Below are 19226 nucleotides of genomic sequence, written 5' to 3'. Positions count from 1 at the left end.
ACTCTGTTCATGGTCCTTTGGAGTCCGTGACCTCTTCAGTCCTTCCTCCAGCTCTTCCAGTGGACTCTCCTATTCTTTGAATGGATCATTCACAGTTTGCTAGCGTTGTGCACTGGTCACTTGGAAACACTGATACCCCAACCAATACACAATGTAATATATTACAGAATCACCCCGATTCCTGTTGCCACCTATCTCATTGAACAAAGCGTTCAGTAAGTCATACAGGGGGGCACCACCTGTAATCCCAGCACTGTGGAGGCAGAGGTGGGGAGAATGCCAAAAGTTTGAGGATAATCCTGTTCTGTATTGCAAGTTCCAGGGTACTCAGGGTTACAACAGCAAGATCTCTTGTCCAAAAACAAATAAGCAAATAAATGATGAGTAAAACAATGATTTATAAAACCACCTAGATATTGAAAAGCTGCTCATATCACAGCCACCAGCAACTTTTCAGAAAACTGTCTTAAATTCCAAGTTTCGTTACTGGCAGCAGATATGATCAAGGGAGGCTGCAGGGATAGTTCAGTGGCGCAAAGCACTAGTGCCTGTGTGGCAGCATTCCTCTTGGAGGCTCTGCGGGGGAGTTATTTCTCTCCTTTTGCCATATACATTCTTTGGCTTATGACTACTTCGTTCATCTTCAAAACCATGGATATGCCAGTGTTTCCTCTTTCAGTTTGTCTATTTTTCCGTATCTGTGGCCCAGGCTCATTTGAAATTTGTTATATAATTCAGGCTGCCCTCCAAGTCCTCTTCCTCCTGAGTCTGCCTATCAGATTCTGGGTTCATAGGTGGTCACCACCACACTTGATTCTCGTGGATCTTCTGTGCATACAGTCCTGTCACCTACAGACCGTTTTCAGTATCCTTTCCTCATTCTTGCTAGTACTGCTTGACTGCATTGAATAGAATTGGTAGATTGGACACGGTTGTCTTGTTCCTCAGGTTAGAAGGAAATCTTTCAGTGTTTCCCCCTTGACTATGTACCCTGGTGCCTCATCCTGTGTCGTCTTCATTCCGTTGGGTGACATCGCTTTCATCTTCGTTACTTTTCTAGTTGCTGTAAGAAAGCGCCAGGATGGAAGCCGCTTAAGGGAGAGTTATTTTTGCCCAGTTTGAGTGATGATGGCATACACTCAGCTCACTCCATCACCTGTGTACAGGCTAGGATCTCAGACCGAAGAACCATGTCATCTGCCGTAGGTGCTTCTTTTCAACACAGTTTACCGAGTCAAGATGATCTCCTACCATATTGCTGGAGGCCTCTCTCTCAGGAGGTTCTAGAACTCATTGAGTTGACAACTCGCGCTAACCACTCCAGCTTCTATGGCTGATATGTGGAATTATCATCAAAAAGATGTTAAATTTTGTCAATTTCTCTTTCTATACCTACTGACATGATCACATGGTTTTTATGCTTCATACTTGTAATGTTTAATGATTTAATTTATGTTGAGCAATCCTGTGTCCCGGGCATAAATCCAGTTTTGATTATAGGGTGCAATCTTTTAAATATGCTGTTCATTTTCATTGCTAATGTAATGTTTCCTTGATTTTTGCCTCTATTCATGTAGTTTTGCTTGTTTTTGGCATTCTCCTCTGGCTTCGCGTGAGGGTCATGCTGTTCTCATGAAGTGAATTTGGAATTCTTTCCTCCTCTTCAGAACTGCAAGGATTTGAGAAGGATTAGCTTTAACTTTTCTTTGAATTCATTTTTATAACCTTCTCTTACCTGGATATTTCTTTGTTTGGAGGATGTTAATTATTCTAATTATCATCCATCCATTTATATTTTGATTTTTCATAATCACCTTAATAGTTTGTGTGCTTCTAGAACTCTATCCATTTCCTCTAGCGTGTCTGATTTGTAGGAATACATTGTCCATTGTAGTTTCCTTTGTACCTATTTAGTTGCAATGCCTCCTCTCCCATTTATAATTTTGAGTCATTAGAACAAGTTTTCAATCTTGTTTTCTTTTCTCAAAAAGCCAACTCCAGATTTCCTTTCTTTCCTCTCCTCCCCCTTGTTTTTCCCCATTTGTTCTGAGGAAAAACCTAGGACCTCTAAGTAAATGCATGCTTGCTTCTGAGCTACGCCACCAGCCCACAAGAACCTTAGCTCCATTAAAGCTTCCTGATGGTTTTCTTGTCTAGAATTCTTTGTCCTCCCTCCTTTCTACAGATCCTATTCCTATGCCACTTCTTCCTCTTCCTCCCTCTTTTGAGACTGAATCTTACTATCTTGGCAAGCAGTCCTAGCTGGATCTCAAATGCCAGGTCCTCCCACCTCAGCTTCCTGGATCGTGGCCATGCACCAGGTGGCCTGCTCTTTCCAGCTTCGTAACAACTTTTCCTCTTATGGGCCGTGTTTCTGTTGCGAATATCTGAACTCTTTACTAAGCACTCAATTCTGAAACACTTCCTTTTGAAAATTTAATGGTTTAATATTTAAGCAAATAGAACCTATCAATTTGCAGTTAGTTTTATATAAAATGAAACCCATTGCTTTTTGTTTTGGAAGTTTAATTATTCCAGCACCTTTTGCTGAAAAGATTTCTTTCTCCCTTGAGTTGCTTTGCATATGTATAACAAAAACCTCTTGAGCAGATCTGAGGTCTTTTGACCTCTTCATTCTGTTCTGTTGTCTGTATCTATCTGTCTGCCACATCTTTGATAAATGTTAACTATGAAATATTAGGTAGAGTGATTCATCCCACTTTATTCTTTTTAAGGTTTAAAAAAGACAATCTCAGGTTCTGCCTTCCCCAAAAAGTTTAGATCAAATTTGACTATTTCTGGAAAGAAACAATCAGTGGGACTTCTATAGGCTTTCACTGAACATAGAGAGTGTGGGAGCTGATGTTGCCAGTGTGGTGTGTTTTCTGGTGTGTGTCTTTATTTGGATCTTCTTGGTTTTATACCTTTAGGTTTACTTTATGTTTATAGTAATTTCCCTTACCTCTGCTTTAAATACTTTGCTTTCTGAGACACTGCTGAAATGAGTTCAGTAGCATCAACATGTAATAGTGATGACAAGGCAGTATCCAATCCATCACTTACAAAATGCCACAGTAGTTCTCCTTTACTCTTAACCTGGGCCCCATGTGACCCCACTGCTCACGTTGGAGTGACACGCAGGAAGCACAGAGACAGAGACAGGAAGTGGATAGTAAACCTTACATGTCACCTTCCAGTGACGTATTCCCAACAATTGGCCTGTAGGGTCATTTCACGTTTGACTACAACACCCATTTGTTTGTTGTTCTGTGACGGTGCAAGTGAGTTGTTTGGAAATCCTTGTTGTTTTTTCTTTTCATTTCTTTCTCTTTTTGTTTTTGTTGTTGTTTCTTTAATGCAGGGTTTCTCTTGGCTGTCCTGGAACTCACTCTGTGGACCAGGCTGTTTTCAAGTTCAGAGATCCTCTTGCCTCTGTTCCTCGGGGTGCTGTGATTAAAAGAGTGCATCGCCATAGATCACATGAAACTCGAGAAGGATGACCAAAATGCGGATGCTCCACTCCTTCTTTAAAAGGGGAACAAAAGTACCCTTAGAAGGGGGTAGGAAGGCAAGGTTTAGAGCAGAGTCTGAAGGAACGGCCATTCAGAGCCTACATGTGGCTCCACATGTGGCCCATACAAATACAGCCACCAAACTAGATAAGATGGATGAAGCAAAGAAGTGCAGGCTGACAGGAACCGGATATATATTTTTTCCAAAATGTTTTCTGCTGAGTGTTTAGAAACTAGCTTTTTAGATCTTTGATCCACTTTTAGTTGATTTTAATGTATGGTATAGCATGATGGTCAAATTTGCTTCTTTAACCACTTTCAGTTTGTAAAGCAGTTCTCTGTACATCACATAAATGCTAGCTTATAAAACAGTTCTCTGCACATTACAGACAACACCAGCTCATTCATCTCTGGGCATCGCAATCTGCTGTTCAGTTCTTGCACTAACAGTGGAGGAAACCGTAGCTCAAAGGTCTCGGGGATCGTCTAGAATTCCCTCTCCATGTGTGCAGCAGCTCATGTTTTAGCTCTGGTCAAGTGGTGAGATGTGGGTCTCTCGGTCCCCAACCTATGAAGAATGGTTAGACTCTCCCTCACTTAAACCTGTTCCATCTCTTTGCCATCTTTTTCCGGGTAGTCATGAGGTTGTATAGGAGCTTTAAAAAGTAAGAACGATGGTCTATTCATGGTGTGACTTCCTTAAACTATGATGTAGGTATGCATTTTATTATTTTTTTTTGCTGTTTTCCCTCCTACTGTCAGAGAGGGGACCACATCACCACTACAACGAGACGGCCAGGAACAACTAGAGCACCGTCAAATCCTATGGGTAAGACAAGCTCTCAGAGGAAAAAAGGAAGGAAGGATTTTCCACATAAGCTACCTGTTTCAGTGGGTATCCTAGTTTGTGTTTCTACGGTGATAATTAAACACCATGATCAAAACCAACATAGAAAAGAAAGGGTTTATTTTATTTGGCTTATGACCACCAGTGTAGGGATGGTACCTTCCACGGTGTACCGTGTCCTTCCCCACTGATCGATCACTGAGAAAATGCCTAACAGCCTGAGCTTATGGAGGCCTTTTCCTAAACACGGTTCCCTCTTTGTAGATGGCTCTAGCTCATGCCGACATAAAAACTACCCAGTAGGAGTTGGGGATTTAGCTTAGTGGTAGAGCGCTTGCCTAGCAAGCCCAAGGCCCTGGGTTTGGTCCCCAGCTCCGGAAAAAAAAATTACCCAGTACAGCAGCGATTATCTCTTTTGTTCTGTGGTCCCCACAACTTGATGGGTTTGACTTGGAAGATGCCTTGGATGATCAGAATGATCTGGATGGCCCCAAAAAGCCAAGTACAGGAGAAGGAGGAGGTAAGTTCTAGATACTCAACATTACAGGCCAGTGCTATAGTTCCTGGTATGGTTTGTCTTATACCTGCAATGGCGTTCTGAGACGTCCAGAGTACTGTAGATCTGGGCCAGATCTGGGCCATGTTGAGCTGTAGGAGAATCCCACAACAGTAGTAGTGATATATTTTGGTCTTGGGATTCTCCGAATTACTGGGAATCTCAATAACTATTGTCTGTGTGTGTCATATCTACCTCTGTTTATCATCTATATATTTAATTTTTTTTAAAAATTCAGTATTGTTCGTATAAAATGATAATACTAAACCAATACATATTAACATAAATAGCACATTGTATGAATCTGTGTCGAGAGAAAAACAATTTGTCAGAGAGTGGCATTATTATATACTTCTTAGAAATTTCTAGAATGTCAATCTTGCTAGGAGATACCTGGATTCTCATATTGAGATATGCAGCTTGAAAGCTGTCCTCTGACCTACACACACACACACACACACACACACACACTTAAATACAATTAAATTCAAAAGGGTTTAAAACAGACATATAAATGAATAAGACATTTTAAAAAGTGTTTAGTACCTTTCCTCACATAGTTCTCCTCTCATTACTGTTCTGGTTTCCCTGACCAAGTACCTAGCAAGCAAAGAGAAGAGGAAAGATTCTTTCAGTTTATCATTTTAGAAGTGATGAGGCCCTGATATCACTCTGCTGCTCGAGTTGTATCCACACACAGGAAGCAGAGAGACAGAGACAGGAAGTGGGCTAGTAAAACCCAGATGTCACCTTCCAGTGATGTATTTCCAAAAGCAGGCCTCAAGAGTCCCAGCACATGAGCCTATAGGGACATTTCACGTTTGAACTACAACACCCGTTCAATGGACTTGTGCCCATTTGTAGTTTTCTAGCATTGCAGGTTAGTCTTTGGAAAACCTTGTTCTCGTATGGTTTATAAAAGTTCAGTGTAATGCTGCCTGCTATAATAAAAAAAAAAAATCTAACTTGCTGCTAACACCACCCATACCACTGGAAAAGACTCACGGTAGCTTACAAAGGCTTCACCCGAAATCTTGTCGACAAGCACCATCAGTGGCTGTCCTGGACTGATGGATTCATTTCATTCAGTTTTAAGAAATGCTTCCCAAGTCATCCAGTTGGTATGACATTCATTCTGCCTGGCAAAAGTGGTCTCATGACACAAAGCAGACAAAGTCAAGTACGAAAAGGAACAGTGACGCCAGGGGCTTATCAAATCACCCCTCTGTCCTCTGGAATAGAGCGGGACGGCTTTAAGCACACTTTGCACACAGAGCATAGGACATTCAGGAAGATGTGCACTTAATCACTGAACTATGGTTAATAATGATTCTGCTTCTTGTATTAGTCATCTGTGATTGTGTTGCAGATCGTGAGAAAGTTGAGACTTATTTTTGCAGAAAGGCATTAATCTCCTTGGTTCAGTTAAGAAGCAGAGTCTTCTATAGAGTCAGAGCCTCAGAGAGCTGCCATCGAGGCAGGGGGATGGCGTCTCATCTGAACTTAATTATAGGATTGTATTTCTTCTCTCTGTGGTCACACAAACACTCAAGATGATTGGCCGTTCTACAGAACATATACGTCGGCAATGAGCTGTCTGAGGGGCCGGTTGAAATTTTGCCTACCCCCTTTCTTCCTTGTTCATTTCCCTCAACCTCCTTCCCTTCCTTCTCTTTCTCCCCCTCCCCATCGATCCTTAGTATGAGCACAAGGTGTGGTTCTGAGACATCTGCTGTGTCACTGAACCACACTCTCAGTTCCATGAAGAACACTCACGTGTCATGGACAACTTTGAATAATCCAAATGTTTGCTGCTGAGATTTTTTTTCTTTTGGCCACTGAAATATGTGGTTTTTCTGTAGGTTGGTCAGACAAGGATCTCGAAGATATCTTGGGAGGCGGGGGATACAAACCTGACAAGAATAAATGTAGGAATGTTGCTTTGTTTGGCAACACATGGATTCTCCTTAAAATGCTAACCATCCGGCCACCAGGTAAACATGTCACTCTCAGCCTCTGGCAAATCAGGCTTCGACATGTGCACCTGTCATGTGCAGTGGGCTCTCATTCTTGTGGGTGGGGGCTCATTTGTGAGCCATCCTGGGATGCTACCCATTTGCTCTGTTGCTCTTTAAGCCTGAGCTGGTGTCCCCACTACCTAGGTGCACCTCATAAGCCAGTTTTCCATGCAGTGCGAGGGTTCAAACTTAACATGGCACACATTTTAAAGAAGCCCCTAGCAAATCAGATGTTTACAAAAGTCCTTTGGATTCCAGTTCCCCTTCCCAGGAAGATTCACACTTCCCTCCTATTGCATCCCAGGAAGTGGAAACTGTCCTTGGGGTGTAGCGTGTGATCGAAGATACTATTTTCAATTAAAAAGACAAGAAGTTGGGGGAGGGGAAGGAGAGGGAATGGGCGCTGATGGACAGGAAGGCGGGAAGCTGAATAATATCTGAAATGTAAGTAAAGAAATATATCTAATAAAAAATTTAAAAAAAGAAAAATTAATACAAAAAGCAATTTATAAAAATATTATCGGGGGCTGGAGAGATGGCTCAGTGGTTAAGAGCACCTGACTGCTCTTCCAGAGGTCATGAGTTCAATTCCCAGCAACCACATGGTGGCTGACAACCATCTGTAAAGAGATTTGATGCCCTCTTCTGGTGTATCTGAAGACAGCTACAGTGTACTCACATAGATAAAATAAATAAAATCTTTAAAAAAAAATTATCTAATGAAAAATTAAAAAAAAAAAAAGAAAGACAAAAAGTCCCACATCGTCCCTTGCTGGGTCCGAGCCCCGGGTCCTGTTTATCAGCTGATAGAATCCATTCTTACCTTAAAGATCATGGGAGCTTTGCTACTTTGCAACAGAATTTCAAGGTAGCAATCCCTGAGGTTTAACTGTGTTCAAATGTGTAGGAAAATTAAACCACAGGATCAGACTGTCTAGAGGTTTCAATCCAGTCTGACACACAAAACAAAACACAAAACAAAAACAACCAACTGGAAAAAAAAGCCCTTAATATTAGAAAAATAATGTAGCACTGGTTCAGGAAAACTACGGAATCTTCATCCAGCTTCACCCAAGGAGCCTCCATTGTAGGACCATAGAGCTGGTTGTTCTAAATCGGAAGTTGTTATCTGTGAAATAAAGTCACCTATTGAAGTTGTTATCTGTGAAATAAAGTCACCTATTGACATTTTGGAAATTATGTTAGATCTCATTTTGTGTGTGTGTGTGCGTGTGTGTGTGAGTGTGTGTGTGTCTATGTCTGTGTGTGTCTGTGTGTGTCTATGTCTGTGTGTGTGTGCCTATGTGTGTGTGTGTATGTCTGTGTGCCTGTGTGTGTTTGTGCCTGTGTGTGCATCTATGTGTATGTGTGCCTGTGTGTGCATGTGTGCCTGTGTGTGTATGTGTGTCTTTGTCTCTGTGTGTGTGTGTATGAAATTTTATCACATGTGTAGATTTCAATAGCCCTTAACACAACCAGGGAGAGATTATCATAAAATCTCTTCTGCATGCTGCCCCTTGAACAGTCATGTCCTTCCCAAGCCTCATGTTTGCAGTTTCCACAGCTGTTCATGGCTGAAACCTTTCTTCACACATCTGTCAGATGGGATCTTAAGCTTGGATGGGGTGAGGTGTCTGAGTCTTGTGTGGTGAAGTACGTTCCTGTTGGAACCCATAGGTGTCACATGCCACAGTTGTGACCTTTCACATAATCACTTTTGACAAGATGTTGGAATGTTGTGGTGTTTGAAACCCTTTGTTTATTATTCATGTTATGATGGAGAAATTGTAGCAGGGTCCGAAGAATTCAAGCTTTGAGTCCATCAAGACCCCTCTTTCCGAGTCCAGGCTGAAGTTGAGCATTTGCTTCGTTCTTGCAAGCACTATGCCTTGCATATGGGAACAGTGTTCTGTTGCTTAAAATACCCCGCAGTCATGTTTGTCCCCAGAAAGACCTTTCCAGATGGTGTCATCTCAAGGAAAAAGCTGTAAAAGCCTCTAAGTTAAACTTCCAGGGGTCAGGAGGACACGGAGCATTTAAAGGGTGACAATTGGTATTTCCAGACAGGGAGAGAAGGGCAGTGGTTACCTCTGTAAGCGTGCACGGGAACGAAAGCCTGAGTGACAGGCCGGGGGTTTCAATTCATTAAATGTACTGGTTTTAGAAAGGAAGAGGTGTCCGGAAATTCTTTAATTGAGCTCACGTTGGAGCTCATCTTGTAAAGAATAATTAATTGTTGGCTACGGTTACTCCCTCCATCACCCATCACTGTAGGTGTCAGAAAAGAAGATCAAAGGGGACACGGGAACATGGGTGACATTCACAGACACCATCCCTTCCACCAAAAACCAAGCTCATGATGGGGAGCGAAGGGGGAAGCATCATATAATTTCCATACATTATAAACTCAATTAGCAAACTTCCTCGACTCTAGTCTTTACCACGTAGCTTCAGTCGTTCTGGCATGGATTTGTCAAGTAATATGTTATCCGTTGTGTATTTTTTCCTCAAGACAACATTGTTGACACACTGCGAGTGTGTACCTAAGTCCTCGAGCATTTCTTGAAGTGAGTGGCTTGCAAACCCTCCATTCTTCCTCCTCCTTTGACCTTTCAGGACTCACACTATTGCCATTTTTTGCAAATGGCCTTGTTCTTTTCGTAGTGTGGATGAGAGAAGGTCCAAAGAGGTTTCTTTGGAGTCGTTTCCACAATATTTCTGGCTTTAATGTGGGGAAATACTGTTCTATGGTGAGGAGACACATCGGACACCCACAATCGCTCAAAAAGATCAGGGAGTGCAACATGAACATAGGGAAGTTGTTGAGCTGCTCTTCATGTATAACATTGGATGTTTTGATGTAGATTACAGCGCATTACCTAGAGAATAGTCTCAGTTTTGTGGTAGGAAATGGATGAACATGGCTGTGAGAGATTTTGCAACTGCAGGAATACTATATTCCCTGATCGTTAGCCCAGATAGTACATTTTGGAGTAATTTTTCTGTTTGCTCTTATTTAGCAATTATACTTTTTTTGCAGCAATATTTTCCTCTTTTTATTACTTTTTTTAGTAATTATAAGCATTTTACAGCAATATTTTCCCCCTTTTTATTACTTTTTTCTGTTCTTATTACTTTTTTTTTTTCGGCAGGATTTTGTTTTACAGCCCCAGCTTGCCTGGATGTCCCAAGCTTTCTGACTTAGCTCTCTAGGTTCAAGGGTGGCGCCACCTGGCGTAGCTTTATTTATTGACTTTAAAAACACCGAACCTCTCTTGCTATTTTTGAGACAATAAAAGCACATTTTAAAAATATTTAAAAGCCCTTGCTGTTTCTTGCTGGAAGCCTGGGACACTCACAGCATCCCCAGCAGTTGTCAACATAATCACTCCACCATCCCATGATTCTCTGTGTCCTTGACAACCAGATGTGTCAGGCACTCGATGGGAGCCTCAAGCTAGGTGGCCATCAGAGAGGGGCAGACTCCTGCCTCATGTCCCTGCCTCTCCCAGCAAGTGGCTCCACAGGACTCGAGGCTGACGTGTGTGTGTGTGTGTGTGTGTGTGTGTGTGTGTGTGTGTGTGTATGTATGTGTGTGTGTTTGTGTGTGTGTGTGTGTTTGTGTGTGTGTGTGCATTGTCGTCTTTGTTTCTGAGCTGCTGAAAGTCTGACACTTCTGTTAACAGCAGAGCTTATTCATCATTTCTCAAACCATTGTCTTTCCATATAAGAATAATAAAAATTAATAATTAATAGTAATATTAATAAAGGAAAGATGTTTATTTACCTCCAATTTCTGGGAGCCGGGTGACCAAGATGGGTGGCTATATCTGGTGAAGGACTCACGTTGCACCCTAAAATGGCAGAAAAACAAAATGGCAAATGGGCACATATCCAAAAGACAACACAGCCTGCTCTTGTGGCACCGAACGGAAGCATCACGCTTTTTACTGCAAGTTTCCGTGGGGACAAGATTTATTCAAACCACTGAGCACAACTTCCTCACGGAAGTAATTCCTCTTTTTCTATGGGGTCCATCCAAGTAAAGGTAGTTGCTATAGCAACAAGGTCCCTGTAACCTCAATCAGGCAAGCATCATAGTTTTGTAATCTTTGCATTCAATCAGAACAGGGCATTTGTCCTGGTCACAGTTTCATGTCTTTGAATATATGTGTTTTTAGAAAGTCGGTATACATCGTGATCTCATGTTCATGCCCTTGTCCCAGTTTCTCCTCATCATTTTATAATAATTTATATCACCGAGCCCTTTTCCATATATCACCAAACATTTTACTTTGCTATTTGTCAGTGGATGGACTGCCAGACTGAAGGCTGTCATGAAAGAACTGTGCTGCTGTGAACATCTGTATATGGGCGTATAGAAGATTTCACACAGGCATAGTTTTTAACTGTCTTGAGTATATGTGGGCATTGGCATCTGCTCAGCATCTGCTAGGGCCTCTGTGCTGGGTCCAGACATGGCTTCATTTCACTTGTGGGTGCACCTTTAATACCCGAACAATATATTATATATTGCCTCTAAACTAATCTCGCTGCACTTGCCCAAAATTCTCCTCCTGAGACTTAACCAGAGAACAGAGTCTCTGCTGGGATTTTCTGAGACTTCCTTTGTCTCTGCAATGAATCTGAGTCTTCACCTTAGCCTCAGGCAGACTCTTCAGACAAGGGCAAAAAGCAGCCACATTCTTCACCAAAACACCACAAAAACAATCTCCAGGCCACACACTGAAATTATTCTCCCCTGAAGCCTCCTGGGCCAGGTCTATGCAGTTAAATTCACTCACAGCCACAAAGTCTTCCTGCCAGGAGAGCTCATTGGACCCCACTCAAACCATTTCGTGGCTCTCCAAATCCAAAGTCCCAAAATTCACGTTCTTCCAAACAAAAGTATGGTCAGGCTTATCAGTAATACCCAGGGCTTGGTATCAACTTCTGACTTACTTAAGGTTTTACTGCTGCGGACAGACAGTGTGACCGAGGCAGCTCTCACAGGGACAACATGTGACTGGGGCTGGCTTACAGGGTCAGAAGTTACCTGAGTGCCCCTGAGGGCTTCAACTGATGATAAAGAGTTGCCATAGCCAATGGCTGAGCAGAAAGACAGAAAGACAGGTCATGGGGTTGGGAGAGAGGAGAGGATGAAGAGAGTCACCATGATCCAGAGTTAGAAGGATCAGATTTAAGAGCTACAGGAGAGAAAGCAGCCTATGATGTAGGTAGAAGGGAATAGGATCCTATTGGGGGAGTGGGGTGTTTCCCAGACGGTAACAGGGCAGCAAAGATAAAACATAGATTTAAAGGTGTGAAACCTTGGATGCTGGGTGGAAGAGAGATGTATGGTAGCTGTCAGGAGAATTAGAAATGTGTCTTTCATTCTCAAAACCAGAGAACTCTTGGGCAGGTGCTATGACTGTACTAAGGAGCCAAAGTTGTTTAATTAATTCACTGCTACAGTCTGGTACATTGAGGTCCCAATTGAGTGTCGCATTATCCTGCAAAGCAGGATAAAAGTTTCCCACCGTTTCTAGTTCTCACCAGCTGCTATTTCTCTAGCAATAGCACATCTTGGATCAAAGTGACCCAAACCTCCTTGGAGACTGAGAAATCTGTCAGCAGTCCAACTCTTAGACGTGTTAGAGGTGCTGCTGTCTAATTAAGCTATAAACAAAGTTACTTTCTCATGAGAAAATGACCATGAAGTCCACGCCCTCAGGTTCGCAGCTTGTTTGGGAGACAGAGCACCAGGATCCTCTGCTTGAGGAAGTTGCCTCCTCTGTATCTCAGTGTGCTGAGAGTGACCGAACCACCCTAGGGTGCCCTGCAGCTGGCAAGCTAGGAGCAGTCGCCTGATGACATTTCTCTAAATTAAAGAAAAATAGTGTCAACCCTAATCCCTAGAGAATGGCTAAGCAGACAGAGTGACCCATGGTCCTGAATAGCCAGAGAAATGCTGCCCTCTGTGGATTGGCTGCCTACCTTTGGGCTATCACAGACAAGGGAAAACTCTTAATATTTGCACCAGATCCAGTCTTTTCCAATAGTTTGGCCTGTGCCCTAATTAACTTAAAAACACTTAATAATTTTAGTATTAATAATTTATTCCACACTTCAGCTACATTATTCAGTCTGCCTAAAATGGGAAAAATGAAAGGAAGTAAATTCTTAGTAATCTCAGATGTAAGAGTCAGGGACTTTAGAGAATTATACAGCCTTTGTTGTATAACTAAACCTTCAAGAAGTTCCTCTTAAACCTTGAGTGTAACCAAGCAAGACTGAGCCAGAAAGCAACATTCTGGTTCACTTTTATACTAGACTCAAGGACAATCATATACATACACACATCAATCACATACACATAATACATACACACATCAATCACAGACATTTTCTTCTGTCCTCTCCTGCTTACATGGAAAGCAATGGAGCCAGAAACTCAGATGATAAACTTCAGTCCAAACACAAGAAGCCAATTAAAATAACAACAACAATAAAGAAACCTGGTTTGATGGCACAGACCTTTGCTGGGGGGGGGGGGGGGGACTCCATATCCTCCCTACCCAGCTAGCCAGGCTGGGTATTAAGACAGATTAATATTCCTAGTCAAATGAAAACTCCCATTTTATAAAAACTGGTGGATGGCACCTGAAGAGTAAACCCCAAGGTTGTCCTCTGCCCTGCACACATGCAAGCTCACATATGCAGAGGCACAGGACCAAACTAGCCTGTAAAAGGTTTTTCATGAGCCAGGAAGATAGCTCAATGGGTAAAGGTTCTTGTGTGGCCAAGCCTGACATAATCAGTTCACTACCTGGGACCTACCCAGAAACCTGACTCCTACCAGATGGCCCTGACCTCCATGCTTTGAGGTTTGGTCTGTTGCTCTGTATTGTAATGCTAACTGCAGGCCTCCACGGCCTGATTGTCCCAGAGACAAGAGAGTCCACATGTAGACCCAAGTGATACTATGGAAACTTGTGTCCCTAAATTATTTCTGATAAGTGAATAAGGATTCCAACAGTCAACTGCTGGGCACAGGCAGGGTTTAGCATCCCAGGACTTCAGGCATCCAAGAAGAACCATGAGTAATAAAGAAAGTGAAGGGAGGAGGAAGCCGCCATGGGTCAGGTGGGTTGGCTAATTGGAGTTAAGAGCAGCCCAGATGAAACACAGCAAATTATATAGTGGGATTATTATCAAGGAAACAGACATAACAGCCAGAGGGTCCATGGCTGCCCACCTCCTGTGCTGGTTAAGGCTTAATGTAAATATGAAGCTTGTGGGTGTCTTTTATCTGGGAACGAAGTGGTCAGAGGCAGGGGAGGAAACCTGGGTTGGGATTAAATAATTTCTACCACATCTACACTCACAATTTCTACCCCTCTACACACACACACACACACACACACACACACACACATAAATGTAATTTTAAAAAGGGGGATAAGGAACTTGTCATCAACCATGGAGATCCAAGTTCTATTACTAAAACCCATGTGGTAGGAGGATGACCTCCTCACTCATTGTCCTCTGACCTCCATATATGCACACTAACACATATATGCATATGCACACAGAATATGATAATGTATCAATTAATGGATTAATAAAGTAATTAAAGGTTTTTCAAATCATCTGTTCTTGGCCCCCGCTCACTTCTGTCTTTGGTTTACACAGCTCACTTCCACACATCTGCCTCCCTTCTCACATGCCTTTCATGCTTGCATGTGTGTTTCTCCTCTCTTAGTGTCCATGTTTAAATCTATACTCACTTGTTTATAAACTACAGATCTGGTGGCTAGACACATGGTTTCCTGGTTAAAAGAACTTGCTGTGTGATCATAAGGCTTGGAGTCCAAATCCCATCATCCTGCAAACACCAGCCACTACATCTGCCAGGAATCAGACAACATCCTCTTTTGGAAATAATGAAATACTGCCAGTAATTTGGAGGAGCACACACTTACAAATATATGGCAAAAATGCAAAATTTGTCCTTTTAAACTGTAGCTCACAAAAGTGTTAGGACCTGGGTTATGAATCAAAGGGAAGCAAAAATTCTGGTTCCTTTTATACCATGTGAGCCAACCAAGTATTGTTATCTCTGTAAACCTGTTCCTTTGTCTGTATGCCAAATTTAAATAGTGCTTTGGGATATTAAATGGGAAACCACTTAGCAAAGAGTTCTGGAGCATAGTGCATACTATGGAATTCACCAATTATTATTAAGTTTTGGAACAAATGTTAAAAAACAAGTAGGGTTTCATGTTCATTTTTAAGTGTCAGGCACAAGGCTTACAATCCTATGATATAAGGTTGAGACTAAAAGGAATTACAAAACATTATTTGCCAAGGACAAATGCTAAGTAAAAATATGCTCCAACTTGAGAACCAAAATACAACATGTAGGAAAGCTCCTTGTACAAAATGGTAGAAAACATCACACTAAAGATAATAAGACACCTCTTCTTCCTGAACACTACAAGAAACAGAATTCCCTGAGATCTTCTAGGGTTTTCCTGTCTGCATAAAGGATGCCCCAGTAAGTTCTCTCATCACCACAATTGTATTTCCAGTAGAACATCAAAGCAAAACCTAGGAAAGGCATCTGTAGCTTTCCCATTCTCAGCAATTCATTTTTATTTCATTCTAGACTTACCGATAAACTACTTACAAAGGCAATCAAATTTTGGTAGGCAGCAAAATTTCACTCAAAAAATAAATAAAAATGAATTCTATTTTATCTTTTGACAACAATGAAAAGTGTCAGAGAACAAGAAACGGTAACACACCTTTAATCCCAGCACTCTGGAGACAGAGGTAGGTAGGCAGATCACTTGACTTTGAAACCAGGCTGATCTATAGGCTACTCAGGAAAAGTTTGTGCATCACTGAAAAAAATCCAGCGTCCAACAAAAGGAGAGAGAGAGAGAGAGAGAGAGAGAGAGAGAGAGAGAGAGAGAGAGAGAGAGGGAGGGAGAGAGAGAGAGAGAGAGGAAGAACCGATTTTATTAAAAAGTTTGGATTATCTGTTTATGTTTCTTTGCTTGGGGACTGGAGTGCGGAGGGTTTTCTAGCAAAATAAAGCAAGCAGAATTTACTTATGAAGCCTGCAGGCTCATTTCCCACAGCAGTACTATCCACCCCACTGCTAAACTCTGCAGAGCATCGATGGAGTGGGTATGAAACTCCTCTAGTTTTCTTTCAAGCTGTAAACTGCAGGCCAGTAGCATCCTCAACGCTGCCTCCCAAAGTGGCATCTCCATCTTATATCATCTCATCCCATGTGGTTGAGGGAATGAGAAGGATATGCAGGCTCTGATGCTGTTTCCACTGTGTTGACTTTCCAAATGCTTTTATATCCTTTCTGTTTTCATGTTCCCCTTATAACAAAAGCCTCTGTGGCACTATTTCTATGTAATTGTCTCTAGCTTGTCACTACATGAGTACATGGTGTCCAGACTCTGCTGACTTTAATAGATACTAGAGAACATTCGAGATCCACACCCCAGACCCCTCTGCCTTTATCTTGCTAGTTTCCACCTCAACTCTGTAGTGCATCGTGAAAGGATTCTCAGAGAGGTGTGTGGACAGTCTAGTTTCTGATGAACAAGCTCTGTCTACATCACTTCCTCAATGACAACCCCTCAAACCGTAGGATATGCATCCTAGTAATGTGAGACAGCCAGTATGAAGCCCCTGACTTTTGCTTAGGGCAAACATTTAAGAAGGGCATACCCTGATCTCAGGTGCAGGGAAGTTTGTCTGCCTGACAGGTGGCTTACGGAGGTGAGTAATCCCTACTTAAAGGTGGACTTGTCACAAGAAAGAGACCAGAGCTGAGTCTTACATTCTTAGAACTTCATATCTTATCAATTACACTTCTGGGCTGCATGCTTTCAGTGGCCACATATTCAAGTCACCAGTTTTGTCTGTTTATTTGTTTGTTTGTTTCCAGTATTGGACAGAGAGAGGTAGCAGTTCTACTGTGTTCTGTGTTTCAGACATATGACTGGATGGTTGCCTTTCTGTCTCTACTTCTGCAGTTAGACCATCAGGCTGGCTTAGTAAATTGGAATCCTCATTTTGTAGTTCAAAAGTGATTTTTTCCCACTTCTAATTGTAGCATCAGCATCTCAGTACAAGTTTAGTTTATACATAGTCTAGGATTTCTTAACAGAAAACATATTGATACCCTCAGCTTTAGAACTGAGACATAAAGCTTGGCTAATTTTCAGTTCCTGTTCTTGAGGCCATTGTATTTGGGGAACATCATGTGATTAGTAATTGCACGTCAACTTGGTCAGGCATGGGATGCCCAGGAGATGACTAAATAGTATGTCTTACCATATCTGGAAGAGTGTTCTAAAGAGCTTAGCATCCACACTGGTGGACTAAAGGACATAACTGCTCCTCTGTGTGTGTGTGTGTGTGTGTGTGTGTGTGTGTGTGTGTGTGTGTGTGTATGTGTGTATGTATGTGTGACATCTGGCCAGTTGCTGGCTGAATAGAAAGAGGAATATAGGTGAAGGTTGATTCCTAGCTTGATTTGGGGGATTGATCTGTCAGTGACATTTTTATTTGTTTTTGTTTTTTTTTTATTTTTTTCCTCTTTTATTTCTCCCGGAGCTGGGGACCGAACCCAGGGTCTTGTGCGTGCTAGGCAAGTGCTCTACCGCTGAACTAAATCCCCAACCCAAATATTCAAAATCTCTCTCTCTCTCTCTCTCTCTCTCTCTCTCTCTCTCTCTCTCTCTCTCTCTTTTCCAGAGCTGGGGACCGAACCCAGGGCCCTGCGCTTGCTAGGCAAGCGCTCTACCACAAGCGCTCTACCACGGAGCTATATCCCCAACCCCAAAGTAATCATTTCTTTTTTTTTAAACTTTTTTTAAGATTTATTTATTATATATAAGTACACTGTAGCTGTCTTCAGATACGCCAGAAGAGGGCATTGGATCTCTTTACAGATGGTTGTGAGCCACCATGTGGTTGCTGGGAATTGAACTCATGACCTCTGGAAGAGCAGTCGGGTGCTCTTAACCGCTGAGCCATCTCTCCAGCCCGATATTTTTAATTCTCAGGCTGTCAGGCTGACTAGATCTCAACTGTGAGCTCTACTGTTTTGAGATTTCTTTCAAACATAACACTGGCTTTACAATTAGACACACATAGAGAGCCACATGTAAGTCAAGGGCTGGAATGCAGACTGAGAAAACTGTTCCTAGGCAGTTTTGTAGTTTGAGTGTGAAATACACTATTGAAAAAAACATTGTGCATCATATGACTGTGTATACAGAACACACATACAGAGAGAGACATATACAATTGGTCCTATTTCTTTCATTTCTTTGAAGAACTGTGACTAATATTTAGTACTTGAAATCTGAAATTCATAGTTTTCTTTATGGATCTGTAAGTCAGAGGCTTTGGAAGGCAAGTAACTTGCTGTAGGTCATTCTTCAAAGGAAGGCAAAGATAAACATGAAGGAAAGGAGAACATCATGGAGGATGTTAACACTGGGCTTGCATAGTTCCATTGGCAGGACTCGTGTCTTTCAAAACACTCAGTCTTTACTTCCTGATTTCTACACATGTATAAATGTTTTCAAAGGGAGTTCTAAGAACTCCATCTTTGCCTGGTAGTGAACTAGACAAGGCTCACACCATTCACTGTAGCAAACAGAAGTCACCGAAGCCTGGAGATTAGATTTAAAGGATGTGTACTGTCATCCACACAGTCCACAGAGTCCTGTGAAGTTTCTATGTTGCTGACTATTGGATGTTTGCTATCCTCCAGCACCATCAGTCACTATCCTTGGTTCTTGTTTTGAGCCTCATTGAGGACCTCTTAGAACGCCAGTCTGAGTATATCTCTGGTCATAGTGGATAGCAAGAAAGATGAGAACCATGAAGGTAACCCAAAACTCACGAAGGACTGAAGCATTTGAGAATACACTGGATGTGCACATGTCTTACCGTCTCCAGCCTTAGTAGCACCAGTATCCTGCAGAGGAGCTCAATGATCTGAAAATGTACATGACTTGAGACTTGAAGAACCATTGGTGGAGACCGAGGAGTTCCAAGTGCAGATGATGTCCTATGCAGCAGGATGAGCCAGCAGGTCAGGGGGAGTGTGGGATGCCACCAACATGCCCAGAGACTTGCATTTTGTTTTTAGAGTGGGAACACAATGATGATGCTTCTCTGCTGCCTTTCAGATGACAGGCAACATGACACTTGCTCAATCACAAGCGAGTGCTTGTCACAAGGATTCT

At 42.2% G+C, this 19226-nt stretch overlaps 1 pseudogene across 1 annotated transcript in view; it reads right to left on the bottom strand.

Annotated features, from left to right (window-relative positions):
• Positions 1-19226, bottom strand: part of Nid2-ps16 (nidogen 2, pseudogene 15) — a 1080338-nt pseudogene that overhangs the window by 285417 nt on the left and 775695 nt on the right.

This window comes from Rattus norvegicus, chromosome 3 (assembly GCF_021556685.1).
Source record: "Rattus norvegicus strain SHRSP/BbbUtx chromosome 3, alternate assembly SHRSP_T2T, whole genome shotgun sequence".
Taxonomy (NCBI): Eukaryota; Metazoa; Chordata; class Mammalia; order Rodentia; family Muridae; genus Rattus; species Rattus norvegicus.
Note: the sequence above shows the minus strand (reverse complement) of the source record. Positions and strands in the feature narration are given on the sequence as shown.